Here is a 12,777-nt window from a genome sequence, read left to right on the forward strand (position 1 = left end):
CTTGGCCTTGTTTGGTGAACTGCATTGTCATGATTGCATCAAAATGTTTAGCACTCGAAGCCTGTTGCTGAGCATTGTGGATAAGAATGTGGTTCACAAAGGGTGATAAATCCTTGTGTTCTGATTCTTATTTTGACATGCTCTTGCCATTTAACCTAGTATAAGAATCCATGGACCCCAATCAGAAGACTGGAGGGTTTCTTCTGCTCAGTGAATGGATGGAGGGTCTACCTTCAATTGCTAAACATGTCAGAATTAGAATTGGAATTATAGAATGTGAGAGCTGAAGGGGCCTTAGAGGTCACGTGAGCCAGTTCCATGGATCAGAAACCAAAGTCTTGAACAGCTAAGTGACTTTTCAAGGACTCACAATTAGTTATTGATAGACTTGGGCCAATCCCCAATGCTTTTGACACTTCAACCTGTGGATGTTTCATTAAATCCAACCTCTCTAGGTCACACCTGTATAGTTCAGCCAATTTTCAGCTAAGATTTGGGGCTACTCACAAATGTGGGCTTTATTCTAAAACTGTTAAGCTGTTACTAACAGTTAGAAATCTTTTCCAAATTCAACAGAACTCCAAACAAACCTGACATGTTTGTGGTTAAACTGGAAGACTAACTAGTATCCTTAAGTTTTCATACATTAACTAAGGCCTGAGTTGGAAAAGTAATTGTACTCTTTCTTTGGTGCCATTGTTCAGAACTGTAGGAGTTATTTAACCTTATTTTTTCATTTGTAACAGCTTTTAGGAAGCTGGATAAAATAACATTGACACCTAAAATTGGTATTTTTTTATAGAGTATACAAAGACCTCTTTATTTTTCTTCTGTAGGTGATGGCAGGTGTGTGCAATAATGATGAAAAATATCTGGTTGTGAAATTTTGAGAGTGAGATTTACACATTGATAGGTAAACAGACCTTACAAAATGTGTTCTCTTAGTCATAGGCAAAGAAACACATTTTGAAACAAGTAAGTAGAACATTAAAATTTCACATGTATGTATATATATATATGTATAATTTGATGCAGAAGTTTGACAAAACTTCTTGCAACTGAATAGTATCATTTAATGGTTGAGAAACAGCATGTAGCAGTTACAGGTACATGGCTGGTGTTCAGGAGTTATTGTGGAATGAATAAATGAGCCAGTAACCTTTTAAAAGTTATTGGTTACATGTGACATTTGAATATAGTGTAGGATAAATTGAAAACACAGCTAGCTACAGTGCTTTGGAAATAAGATGTTAAGGATAATTAGATGTTTTTTCATTGACTTATGTTGTTTCCACTATCATTTTTAATCCATTTATAAAATATGTTAGTAGATTTCAGTTTTAAATCCAATTTGGAATAAAAGGAGATATAAATATACCTTGTATTCTGCTTACACAATAAAAATGTTTTTATGAGTATTAAGGATATTTTCTTCTGGATTATGATTCTTCACATGTATTATGATAATGCAGACCTGATATTGTTATTGGGTGTAGTATTGGGCTGTTTCTGAATGATAATGTGCCATATCTTGAAAGTCATCTTCAAAATGAGAATTTTGATTTTGATGACAATTTTGTTTCATAATACTACTTGTTTTTCCTCAAAGCTTTATTGTTGAGCAGAGGCTCTAGAAATATATAATAAAGCTAGTTAGATTTTAGCATAACTCAAATCTTGCTCTTTGAATTGATTTTCAGAGTTCATTGGTTGAGGCCATGTGCCATGGATGTGATTACCTGGAACAAGTGCATGGACATGCTTCAAGAAATAAGCAAATAATAGCACACTGAAGAATATAATTATATAAAGTAAAAGAAGTATTATAAAAAATTATAATGCATATACATAAAACACATTTAACCATTATAGCATTTATCAACATAAAATTAGAATGCATAGATAAAAATTATGACAATTTTAGAGGTTGAAATCAAGCCTATTATTTGGATGTTAACATGGGGTAGGAATACTGTTTAATTTCTTTTTCAACACCTAAGGTCATTGTTAGCATCATTCTTTTAGTATATTAAATTTTTTTTTTTTTTTTTTTTTTTTTGCAGTACATGGGCCTCTCACTGTTGTGGCCTCTTCTGTTGTGGAGCACAGGCTCCGGACATGCAGGCTCAGCGGCCATGGCTCACGGGCCTAGCTGCTCCGCGGCATGTGGGGTCTTCCTGGACCGGGGCACAAACCTGTGTCCCCTGCATCGGCAGGCGGACTCTCAACCACTCTGCCACCAGGGAAGCCCCCTGTATATTAAATTCTTGAATGATTCTTTCCCAATGGAAATGTTAGTTATTAATATTCATATGTAGTCTTTAATCCTTTTATTACCTCTTCAACCAGCTACAGCCAGCTTTTTTTAACTAGACCTTCAGACCCTAGATCTGCTTCTGGTTACCATCTCAGGCTCCCTCTGGCCAAAGCACGGATTATCTAAAGCAGTGATATCAGCGTAGATGGTCAGAGAACTGTTTGTTACCGGTGGCATAAGGAAATGCGACCAAAACATAAATCCATACACTCTTTACTTCATCAAGAAAAGCTTGCTTAATGTTGTGGCTGATTTAAATTCTGGCATGGCTCTTTATCTCATAGTAGACCAGTAACAATCAGTTTGAGGCCTGGCATTGCCAGCAGGCCACTCTTGGAGGAGCACTGAGTGCAGGTCCATTCCTCACCTCTGCTGGTGAGGCCAGAGTGACTCATGTCAGGTTGGGGACCAGACCACATTCATTGTGTGAAACTGGGGCCAGAGTGGGACCAGTTGGGCCATGTGGAACATGGCCATGGAAGGAAGTTGAAAAAGCTGAAACAAAATGAAAAATACTACCTGGAATTGTGAATCATATAAAGTTTCATACTTAGAAATAAGAGAAAACAGTGGCCTTTCAGCCAGCCCTTGTGCCAGGTCTCTAAGTAAATGGGTTCTACTTCTAGCTATAGGGCCAACTAGAGTTTAGAGAAACTTCTCTTAGTAAGGAAAACCTAAATATGTTGGATAAAATGTGTTTTTTGGAAAGTAATTTTTAAAGCGTGGCTGAGCTGGCAGAAACATAAGGGAATCTCTTGGAGGACAGAGATGAAAAGGCAAAGGCAGTATGAATCAGGAGGGGTAAGTAGCCACTGGAGCCAGCTTTTGTCCCTGAGGTATCTAATGATCTCCAATGGCCCCAAGCCTGGGTTTTAACAGGCTGTGTGTGGGGGGCTCAGGCGATAGAGCCTGAGGCTGAGGAGTTGGCAACCATATGATTAAAACCTCAGTGGATGAGGAAAAACCTGCTCTGGAGAGGGAGTGGTAGAAACCTTGTGCTCTCATGTATGTATGTATGTATGTATGTATATGTGTGTATGTGTGTATGTATGTTCCTATGTATGCACTTATGTAAGTATGTGTATATCTATCTATGTATCTATCTGCTTTGATTGTGGGTGAAATGGGAAAAAAAAGTCTCCCATGAGAATTTCTAACTACAAGTCTGCATGAAGGTAGGTTTTGGGTTTGAATTCACACTCCTTGCAGAGCCTGAGAAACCCCAGGTTGAATGTTTAGTTGAACGTGGTCTTAGAGAACTTAGAGTACTCCTGACTCCTGATAGAAGGAAAGGGAAATCTCTTCTAGAAGAAGACAATTTAAATCCTTATAGAATTCCCACAAATAAAGTTTAAGGACCATGAATTCACAGTAAAGATCCCCTTTCCCCCTCAAAACAACCATAAGAAAATAAGCCACCATAAGCAAGAGTTAATAGAAAAAACACACTGCAGAATCAGTCCCACATAGACTGCAGTTTGGAACAGTATATTTCAGAGTGTAAAATAAGTCTGCCTAATATATTTAAAGAAATCAAAGGGGCTTTTGAGATTTGAAATGGAACCAATTCGAACTCATAGAAATGAAAATATAAAGTGGAAATTCTTGGAATTAGACCTTCCTTGATCTCTGCACAGGATCCTGGAACTTACACTTATTTTCCCCACATCTTTCTGTAACTTTTCTAAATCTTTGCATCATCCCTCTAGTGAGAACACCAGTATTTTCATATCAGCCAGAGAAAAGTTATGTAGTTTTTCTAGAATAGCACATCAGTGTCTGAACTCCAGGGCAGAAGAAGGAAAAAGGTATATTATAATCACACACAACCTACATTTGTAAGAATACACCACTGTTACTTTTTTTCCCTAGTAAAATGGATTTTTTCCAATTGCTTATCTGCCTTTCTTACTGCCTCTCTTAGCTTTAGCTTTTACAGTGTTAGCTCTTTATACTTGAACTTTTTACATTGAACAGTTTTAATTGGGACATGTACCAGATTTAATAAAGAAATGAACTCCCTGATTCATTAAAACATTTAAAAATGACTTTATTTTTCAGGACAGTTTTAGGTTTACAGAAAATTGTGCAGAAAGTGTACTCATATACCCACTCGCAGTTTTCCCTTTTACTATCATCTGGCTTTCGTGTGGTACATTTACTACAACTGATGAACAAATATCGATGCATTATTAATGTTCATAATTTACATTAGGGTTCATGCTTTGTGTTGTATAGTCTATAGATTTTTTTTAATAAACTTATTTATTTTTGGCTGCATTGGGTCTTTGTTGCTGTGCATGGGCTTTCTCTAGTTGCGGAGAGCCAGGGCTACTCTTTGTTGTGGTGCGTGGGCTTTTCATTTCAGTGGCTTCTCGTTGCGGAGCACAGGCTCTAGGTTTGCAGGCTTCAGTAGTTGTGGCACATGGGCTCAGTAGTTGTGGCTCGTGGGCTCTAGAGCACAGGCTCAGTAGTTGTGGCGCACGGGCTTTGTTGCTCCGTGGCATGTAGGATCTTCCGGACCAGGGATTGAACCCGTGTCCCCTGCATTGGCAGGCAGATTCTTAACCACTGTGCCCCCAGGGAAGTCCCTAGATTTTTTAAAAAGATTTTTTGATGTGGACCATTTTTAATGTCTTTATTGAATTTGTTACAATATCGCTTTTGTTTTATGTTTTGGTTTTTTGTTCCTGAGGCATGTGGGATCTTATCTCCCTGACCAGGGATTGAACCTTCACCCCCTGCACCGGAAGGCGAAGTCTTAACCACTGGACCGCCAGGGAAGTCTCCAGTCTATAGATTTTAATAAACGCATAAAGTCATATTTCTACCATTACAATATCATGCAGAATAATTTCACTCCCTAAAAATCCTGTTCTTCTGATTCATTCCTCCTCCTATTCCTCTGAACCCCTCGCAACCACTGATCTTTCTTCTATGGTTTTGCCTTTTCCAGAATGTCATGTACTTGGAATCATGTGGTACATAGACTTTAAAACATAATAGATAATTTTTTGAGCAGTTTTAGGTTTACAGAAAAAAAGTGAGCAAAAAGCAGAGTTCCCATGTATCTTTTCACCACTATTGGGGCCCCGAAATTTCCCCTATTATTAATGTCTTACATTAGTGTGGTGTGTTTCTTACAATTGATAAGACAATCTTGATACATTATTTTTTTTAATAAGTTTATTTTATTTATTTATTTTTGGCTGCATTGGGTCTTTGTTGCTGTGCGTGGGCTTTCTCTAGTTGTGGCGAGCGGGGGCTACTCTTCGTTGCGGGGTGCGGGCTTCTCATTTCGGTGGCTTCTCTTGTTGTGGTGCAGGGGCTCTAGGTGCCTGGGCTTCAGTAGTTGTGGCGCGTGGGCTCAGTAGTTGTGGCTCGTGGGATCTAGAACGCAGACTCAGTAGTTGTGGCGCACGGACTTAGTTGCTCCATGGCATGTGGGGTCCTCCCGGACCAGGGCTCGAACCCGTGTCCCCTGCATTGGCAGGCGGATTCTCAACCACTGTGCCACCAGGGAAGCCCCCTGATACATTATGATTAACTAAAGTCAATAGTTGTGTTGTACAGTCTGTGAGTTTTAACAAGTGTGTTACATGTACCCATGATTACAGTATCATACAGAATAATAGCTTCATTGTCCTAAAAATCCCATGTGTACCACCAGTTCATCCCTCCCTCTCCCCCCATGAATCCCTGGCCACCACTGATCTTTTTACTGTCTTCATAGTTTTCCAAAATGTCGTATATTTACTGTCATATAGTTTTCGGAATGTCATATAGTTGGAATAATACAGTGTATAGAATTTTCAGATTGATCTCTTTCACTTAGCAATATGTATTTAAAATTTATTCATGTCTTTTTTGTGGATGGACCTAGAGACTGTTATATAGAGTGAAGTAAGTCAGAAAGAGAAACACAAATATTGTATATTAATGCATATATGTGGAATCTGGAAAAATGGTATAGATGAACCGGTTTGCAAGGCAGAAATAGAGGCACAGATGTAGAGAACAAACGTACGGACACCAAAGGGGGAAAGCGGGGGTGGGGGGCTGGTGTAATGAATTGGGAGATTGGGATTGACATGTATACACGGCTGTGTATAAAATAGATAACTAGTAAGGACCTGCTGTATAAAATAAATAAATAAAATTCAAAAAAAAGAGAAAAATAAAATTTATTCATGTCTTTTTGTGGCTTAATAGCTCATTTCTTTTTATCGATGAAAAATATTCCATTCTGTGGATCTACCACATTCATCTACCAAAGCACATTTTGGTTGCTTCCAAGTTTTGGCAATTATGAATAAAGCTACTACAAACATTTGGATGCAGGTTTTTGTGTGGCCATAAAATTTCAGGTTATTTAGGTAAATACCAGGAGAGCGATTGTTGAATCTTATGGCAGCCTATGTTTAAATTTGTAAGAAATTGTCAAACTGTCTTCCAAAGCGGCTATACCATTGCATTTCTACCACCGAGGAATGAGAGTTCTTATTGGTCCACATCCTTGTCAGCATTTGGTGGAGTATAGATTCAAGCTTTCGATCTAGCGGGAGAGGATAGGACTGGTAAACAAATATGATAATATAAAGCAGAAGAAACAACGGACATGAGAGAAGTACAAAGAAAGTGCTATAATTTGTTCAAAATAGAGAAGGATTATAGCAGAGGGATCTGGGAAGGCTATGTGGAAAATGTGAAATCTGAGTTGAATCTTGGGAAATGTGTAGGGCTTTCCTTTGTGTAGATGGGAGTGGGTATTATAGAAAGAAGATACTTTGTAGAAAAGGGCTAGATACGGGAAAGCTTGGGCCATTTTAGGGAATAGTAGGCAAGATCAGTGGCTTCTATGGATTAATACAAAGGTTTGAGTTCATGCTAATGACACAGAGATACATGACGTTTTGGAAACTTGAACTTTTCTGAAGCAAGAATGTGAACCAGGCTTTCTGTAGTGCTCTTGTTTGGGAGAGGGTCACTTAGTGAGTGTGCACCCCAGCTGCCAGCCCAGCATCTACTGCCAACCCAGCTCTCCTAGTCTCAACTTGACATCACATGGACCTTAACACTTGTGGGTATTAAAAGCTATGTTTCTATGTTTTTTTTATTATTATTAAAAAAGCTCTTCTGGTGGTGGTGATTGAGATTTGCAAAGAGGGAAAAGACATTGGTTCTTAGTAACAATGACAGTTGCTTCAGATAAATGTAGAAGTGGAATGCTGAATTAGTTATGCGATCAGATTGGTGACAGGAGTTTGGAATTTTGCAAATGACGTGGGACAAAGCCTTTCTATGATCAAGGGTCTGCTTATATCCAGTTTGACTGGAAGAGAACAGAGGAAAATAAAATTGTAAAAGTAGAATAGGGTCATATTTAATGGCAGGATATGGCAGGCTGATAAAGTTGTATGAGCAGCTGTTTGATATGATCTGAACTGAACTTAGAGAAAAGTTTTTATTGGTGTGTTAATTAAACTTATCCTATCAACAAAGGCGATGCTGAAAGTTACTATAAGGACTGTTCAAATAAGTAGAAGTTCAGTAAAATGAAATGATTCACATAATAGATGTTTTATTCTCAAGGCTTCTGTTCTCCCAGTTTTGTACCTTGCATGAAGATTGTAGGTTGTGTTGGATTTTTCTGTAATCTCCATCTCTCTAGGTAGTTTTTCTGTCTCTCTAGAAGAACTGCAATCATATTTGTTATAAAATGATTATAACATGTCTTTGGTAGACATTACCGATTGCCTACCCCATTTACCCTTCTTCCTTACTGATAAAACTCTGGGACAGCCATATGCCTAGTTTACAATACTCACAGTCTCAGATTCCCTTATATCTAGGGGTGGCCCTGTGCACCAGTTCTGGCCAATGGGGTAGAAGCAGGCATGTTCTGATAAAAAGAGAAAGACTCAGCTAACATTTGCCCTTTGCCCTTCATCCTTTCTCTTCTTCTTGGTTGGAGCATAGAAATATTTCTTGAACCTTCAGGAGGCATCTTGAGAACACGAGGGCAGAGCAGAAAGATAAAGGAGGATGGGGCAGTGATGCCATCATGAAGCCACTGCATCACCCCTTATCTGCTGACCTCTGACCTATCTCTCTCTTTTTTAAAATTAATTAATTTATTTTTGGCTGCGTTTTGTCTTCGTTGCTGTGCGCGGGCTTTCTCTAGTTAAGGCGAGCGGGGGCTACTCTTTGTTGCGGTGCACGGGCTTCTCATTGCAGTGACTTCTCTTGTTACGGAGTTTGGGCTCTAGGAGCGCAGGCTTCAGTAGTTGTGACTCACGGGCTCTAGAGCACAGGCTCAGTAGTTGTGGTGCACAGGCTTAATTGCTCCACAGCACGTGGGATCTTCCTGGACCAGGGCTCTATCCTGTGTTCCCTGCACTGGCAGGCGGATTCTTAACCACTGTGCCACCAGGGAAGCCCTGACCTATCTCTTAAGTTAGAAAAACCAACCTTGGCTATGTCAGGCAGGTCTTGTCGTTTTTTTGTTTGTTTTTTTGTTTTTTTTAGTGAAAGTAATACTCATTGATACGGTAGCCTACTTCCAGTCAGATATAAAATGTTTAACATTTCATGCTAGTGCATCAGTGGGATTAAGGGAATTAATGAGTCTTGCAGGGGAATTTCTGTGGCACTTCAGTGTGTCTGCCTTGTGGGATGTGAGTTTCAACCCCAAACTGAAAGTTACACCTTCCCCCAGTGGAAGCAGGTTATAACCTCTTCCTGTTGCTAAAGTGAATACAGATGGCACAGAGGGCAAACATCAAGGGAAAGAACTCTGATCACGAGGAGCACAGAGTGCTCAAAGTAGTGCAGGAACTTCCAGTAGACACAGAAGTCACTTTGCGGGTAAGCGAGTGATTAGCGACAGGCATTTCGCAGGCTGTAATGGAGGGAGCAAGCCTCCTGCAAAATGCCACTGGTGATGGCCCAGAGAGTATTTGCAGAGTAAATAGAAATGGTAATAAGAATCCTGGCACGATGGACTAACATTCTAGATCAGCACCATCCAAAGAAATACAGTACAGCCAACATATATATCAGTAACTTCAAGTCTTGCAATAGTCACTTTAAAAAGGTAAAAACAAACAGGTGAAGTTTTATTTAACCCAACACATTGCCTATTATTGTTTTAATGTGTAATCAATATAAAATTATTAATGAACTAATATATATATGTATCACATCTTGGTCTGGACTAGTCACATTTTTAGGTGCTCAGTATCCACATGTGGCTAGTGACTACTGTATTGGACAGGGCAGTTTTAGAGAAGAACAAAGTGATTTATATGCTATACAGATACATTGGTTTATTCTAAAAACAAAAAAAGTAAAAATTTTCACCAAAATTCTAATTGTCTAGGGTTGTAGAAGAAATATGCATAAGTTAACTTCTAGGAGAATCTAACAATGGTGAGGAAAAAGTCCTATGGAAAATGTCCAGCCATCTTTTTAAAGAGTCACTTTTTAAAGTGAGCCTGACCTGGGTTGTTAGCTATGATCTGAAAAAAGAAAGATGGCCAAGAAATCAAAATTAAAAGATTTATTGAAACCACATGTATAATCTTGGAAACAGAAAAAATACTCTCAATTTCACCTCTTGAGTATATTAACAAGTAAGAAACTATTTGTGTCTTTTGGGGATTATTCACAATGTCTAGCTAAAATGTTGGGAATTTATTTAACTCGTTCTACCATTCTGCTGTTACAGCCTTTTCCTTCCTTAAATTGGGAGGGATGAGAGAAGACAAATTTCAGGAACACAGAAAAGGCTTTGTTACTTCATTGTTATAGTCATTGAGATTCATATCAACTCAGTTTGTATTTGATTCCTGAAGTTAGAATATCTCAACCATTTTTATTTGGGCATAATATTTGCTAATGTAATTGTTGTTTGTCTCAGTTCATTTAATGAATCAAATATTCCGAAGGGTATTTAACTCTACTTTCTTTTTGGTCAACCAGCATCAGATACTGTTTACCAGTAGCAAAGAGTCTGATGTCTCAGCAGGTCCCACCTCCACCAAAGTGCCTCTTGCTGGTAGTACTAGAGAACATTTAAAAAGGTTTCTGCAGACATGCACGAAGTATTTTAGTTTGTTTTGTTTTGGTATGACTAGAGACACACTTTGTGAAGACAAAGGATTCTATTGTGCCCAACTAGAAATAATAGATGACTGCTTCTATTTTATTTTTATTTTTTTAATTGACGTATAGTTGATTTACCATGTTGTGTTAGTTTCTGCTGTACAGCAGTGATTCAGTTATATACATATATATATTCTTTTTAAATATTCTTTTCCATTATGGTTTATCACAAGATATTGAATATAGTTCCTTGTGCTATACCGTAGGACCTTGTTGTTTATCCATTCTATATATAACAGTTGACATCTGCTAATCCCAAATTCCCAATCCACCCCTCCCCCAGCCCCTTCCTCCCTTGGCAACCGTAAGGCTGTTCTCTGTGTCTGTGAGAGATGACTGCTTCTAAAGATGAAGAAGGAGACTTTGTTGAAAGATTTTTTATTATAAAGTAATTATGTAAACCTGGTTAGCAAAAATGACTTTTTAGAGAATTCAGGCAACCCAGAAGAGTATAAAGAAGAAAGGAAAAATCACCCATAATGTCACTTCTTGGAAAGGTGACCTATAATACAGCCATAGTTAACCTGTGGCCATTATCCTTCTGGACATTTTTCCTATTCAAATGCTCCTCTCTACCACCACACACATCCCCTCCCCCCTTGTCTCCTTCCTTTCCTTCTGGTTTTCTTTGTCTTTTTACAAAACTGAGACCATATTCTACAGATATTTCATAGTCTGCTCTTTCCTTTAACATTCATTATGGGCACATTCCTATGTTAATAAAGTATATACCCACCTCATCATCTTAAATAGTATGCTACTATGATGAGTATATGAGTGTGTCTATTGAGCCAGTCCTGTAATTGTTCATGTCTAGTTATGGTCAGTATTTTTGTTGTTGTAAACCATGATGAAGTGAGCATCCTTGTCTATGCATTTGTTGAATTATTTTCTTAGGATAATGTCCTAAGTGGAATTGCCGAGTCAGAGTATATGTAGAAAGAGTTTGGCTCTCTGTTGCCAAATTACCCTCCAAAGATGTTTAATTTATACATGCACTAACAGTGTTCTAGAGTGCTAGATCTATGCCTATAGTGTTACCATTAAAAAAATTTGCTGCCAGTCTGTTAGTTTAAAATGGTGTCATTGCTTTAGTTTGCATTTTTTGGTTACTAGTGAATTTGGACATGTTTTCAAATGTTTACTGGCAGTTTGTATTTCTTCTTTGGTGAATTTTCTATTTATATATTTGTTCATTTTTAAGAATTAAGGTATTTTTCTTTTTAATGTGTAGCTATCTTTATATATTTAGAACACATACTCTTTGTTACATGTTATAGACCTATTTCCAAAATGTTAAATTATACTTACTGTTTTCCAGTTTTTAAAAAAGTTTGCAAGGTGCTGTTTTTCTACCTTATTATCATGTGGAGTCATTTGTGAGAAGTATATGTGGGTTGTTGCAACTTGCTTTGTGTTTCTTGAAATGACACATCAAAAGTATTTATATCCTTTCATGTTGAAGCCCTGCATCTTTTCTAGAGTATGTTTTGAGTACGTTGTGTCAAGGAAATCACCATCTAATTATGTTCCTGCTAAAGCGTCTGTTATTGACTTTGAAGTTTGCTGCTAATCTCTTCTTAGCTACATTTCTTTGGATCTAAGTTTTAGATAAGCAGTGGCAAGTGAAAACATAGAAGAATGTAATTTCTTTTCTTGAGGGAGTGTACTTTTAATATTTTAATTTAATGTTAAAAATGGAATTAGCCAACACCATTTTTATTTTTATTTATTCTATCTCTACATTATATGAAAACACACATAATCAACATCAATGGTCTGAGATTATCCTTCAGAATATTTTCTGAGCTGGTTATTCAAGCAATGTTCAGCAGTTAGTAAAGTCTTTAACAACGTATTAAGATTTGACAGACCTGTTAACCGATGCTGTATCACGTACTTGAATGTTGAATGGTCTCATGCAAAAAAGAAATGGTAACTAGGTGATGGGATGGAGGTAGTAGCTAATGCTATGGTTGGAACCATTTTGCAACATATATCAATCAACACGTTTGTGTACCTTAAACATATACAATGTTATATGTCAATTATATCTCAGTAAAGTTGGGGAGCCAAAAACTTTTGAAATACTTAGTAAAAAATAGGGCTTTTCATAGTTTGGAAAGTCTACCCCCTAATTGCTGTTTTTAGCTACTGTTACACTTTTGGGTATGAAAGTAACATGGTAATATTAAATTTGACTATGAAAGCTACTAATATATTAATATATTAAATTCATGTCTCTAAGAATTTTAAATAGGGGACACAAGGCAAATAAATACATAAATAGTGGG

This window comes from Mesoplodon bidens, assembly GCF_964165515.1.
Source record: "Mesoplodon bidens genome assembly, chromosome: 3".
In the NCBI taxonomy this organism is placed as follows: domain Eukaryota; kingdom Metazoa; phylum Chordata; class Mammalia; order Artiodactyla; family Ziphiidae; genus Mesoplodon; species Mesoplodon bidens.